At 37.8% G+C, this 3041-nt stretch overlaps 1 pseudogene; it reads right to left on the bottom strand.

Annotated features, from left to right (window-relative positions):
- Positions 1 to 603: 603 nt before the first annotated feature.
- On the bottom strand, positions 604 to 1474 carry LOC144308212 (methylsterol monooxygenase 1 pseudogene; annotated as a pseudogene).
- Between the last annotated feature and the right edge of the window lie 1567 nt (positions 1475 to 3041).

Raw genomic sequence — 3041 nt, 5'->3', positions numbered from 1 at the left:
AAATACCTGTAGTACACTGCAATCCAAAAGGCCTTCTCAAAGAAGGAGAATCACCCCAAACCAGTCAGCTCAGTACAAGAGTGGAAGTTCTTGGGACTGGCTATTCCTGATTTGGCAGCCTCACTCTCACTGCCAATTGATACGATTCGACCCATGATATTTTGATGTTTAGGCAAATTCTAAAAAAATGTTTAAAGTTCTATATGAGGCCAACACCCTGATAAGAGATTCTGAAATGGCCACTATATATTTAAAAGATTTTAAAGACCAATTTTAACTTCAGGCCTATGGTGTTACTGGGGGAGAGACATAGATTAATACTTCTTCTATTACTTAAAACCTTTCTCTAAGGTTAGAAAAATGGCCTTTACAACTTCCTCATGAAAATCATACTTAATTATGTATCTACTTATTTCTACACATACAGAACTTTTATGTAAAGTAGAAAAAGTTCCCACTAGGAAGGTAATTGAAGGTTGTTAATGTTCTTTGTATCACTTACCAGCCAAGACACATGTTTATTTCTGCTTCACAGAAGCAATGTTGACTATTCGCTTCAATTCAGGAAAGGTGTGTATATTCAGGATGGTTTAAATGAGATATTTATTGAATCTTTTTCTCAGTCTTCTTCCTTTTTTCATTATAGGCAGTAAATTGAGAGTCTGTTCTGAAAATTCTATCCCACCATATAAATGTTGAAGCCTAGGTTCCAATGAAGTTAATGTGGTGGAAATCATGATGCTGGAAACCAGCATAGAAAGGGATCAGATTTAAATGGTTCAGAGGAACGTCATAGCCACTGTGGACATCAATAGTTTCTAGTCACTCATGCCCAAAGGAGAACGACACGATCACATAAAAGCATGATTCCAGTGAAAAATCCAGTTCCAAGAACCAGAGTTTCCAAAGGATGTGCATATTCAGCTTCCATTCCAAATGGAGCCTGAAACTCATGATGAACTTTATTAATATATTTATATATTCTTTTGTGATGTAAGAGCCTATGCAGGAAATAGTGCCAGGTATCCTCAATCACCACACAGCCAAAGCATCTTGCCAAAAGCATACACCATCTTGGCATTCTTTCTCAATCATAAGGTATATTAAAATACTCTGTAAAATAATAAGCTCCACAGATCAAAGGAAGCTGGATACAAAAGTGATTAGAGAGAAGTACTTTCAAACATTCCCACTGGTTTTCCCATGTTTCTGGCTTATCCTTTTGAATTTTGTACTTTTTCACGAAAGGTATAAATTGAAACAAAAATCCAAGTAAACAGAACAAGAAATAAAGGACCTCATGAACTATTAAGGATCCCCATGTTGCAATCTGGAACTTTGTATAATTATTCAACATATAGTTCCAAGTATTTTTAAACGGTTCTTATAAAGGGTTCTCAGGTAAAAGTGAATCTACATACTCCACAGCAATGGAGTATGAACTAAAGATGCTGATACTTTTGTTTGTTGCCATTTTTCAAATCTCTGCAGAAAGCCTTCGTATTCTGGACAAGCACGTGAGAATCTGGAGACTTGTCTTTCTTGTGCAGTCCCGTGTGCTGTTCTCTCTCTCGCTTTTTTTTCTCTGTCTCCTCCCTCCATGATCAGGGATCCCTCCCCTCTGCATCACCCATGATTCTTTTCTCCCCCAAATCTCATCACTGAACCTCCTACCCTCAATGGTGTGGCCTCTTATCTCCTTCTACTGCATTTTTTTTCTCTCAATTTTCAGATTGATTTTCTGGGTGCTCAGAATTACTTGATAATTATCTAGCTGTGTTTGAGGGATAAGGCAAGCATAAGGTCCTCCTCCTACTCTGCCATCTTAACTTTACTTCATGATTTGTATCTAATTCAAAATGCCTGTTTATGCATTCCATTTCCTTATCTTCAATTATGAGGAAAATAATTTAAAAAATTTTCCCTTTAATAATTGATTCATGTAGTGCTTCAAATGAAAATAATGTCCTTTAAATTTAAAACTTACTAAGCCTGCGGATATTTGCTTTGCAATGTTTCAGCTATTTTCAAATCCAGAATTTCTAAACTTTTTAAAGAAATATAATCATTACTTGATATGTTTTATTGCAATGTCCATGTATATGCTTTTACTTTATAATAATTCACTGACAAAGTTCCTGCCTGAGCTCTTGCAGTTCCTAATGTTTGTGCAGATGCTATAGGGACAGGATACCAGGATGAATGGGTAAGCTGACCTCCCACTGCAGGTCCAGTGTTGCCCCCTTGAGAAACCGCTTCTTTTCCCCAGACTACAGCCACTGTCGCCATCTCTGCTACTTCTACTCTTGCTGCCACCACTATAGCTCCCTATCCTGGCCTGGTTTTGGACCCAGTTACTTTCTCAGAGCCCTAGAGAGCCCCAGACTATCCTAAGCTAGCAAGTGGGTCTCAGGCAGCCAAGTTCAGTGCTTATGTGGTTGAGAACTCCTCTCCTCATGCCCATACTCCATTGTGCCACTGGATCTGATTTACAAAACACACATTCACATACAAAAGTATTCAGAATTTCATGGTGGTGACAGCAAAACATTAAATCAAGTGTGGGGCCCCTTCTGGGACCAGGACCTCTTTGTTACATGGATTTTGCACACTTAAGCCTATCTTGCTTGCGAGATGTGCTCACTTTGGAAAATACATCCCTGTTTATTCTCTGAACAGGTAGTTGCTTAAAAATGTTTAAATATTTTTGAAAAAAAGATCTGAAAAAAAATTCCTGGATTTGGTTTTACTTATGCACATGTGCATTCACACACATACACACACACCCCACATTCTTGAAACAAAAATGTCATTAAATAATACTGAAACTTGCAATATATTCTTTTTTTTTAATGCTAGTCCTCACCTACTAAAGGAATACAATTTCCTTGAAATATGACTAACTCATCCTGGTTTGCCTGGGACTTTCCTGGTTTTAGCACTGTGAGTCCTGTGTCCCCTCAGTTTTGGCAGGATGTGTAGTATCCCTGCCTCCACGTCTGTATTCTATATCTACAACTCCTCTTTCTTGCCTTGATTTA

Source organism: Canis aureus, chromosome X, assembly GCF_053574225.1.
Source record: "Canis aureus isolate CA01 chromosome X, VMU_Caureus_v.1.0, whole genome shotgun sequence".
NCBI classification, from domain to species: Eukaryota; Metazoa; Chordata; class Mammalia; order Carnivora; family Canidae; genus Canis; species Canis aureus.
Note: the sequence above shows the minus strand (reverse complement) of the source record. Positions and strands in the feature narration are given on the sequence as shown.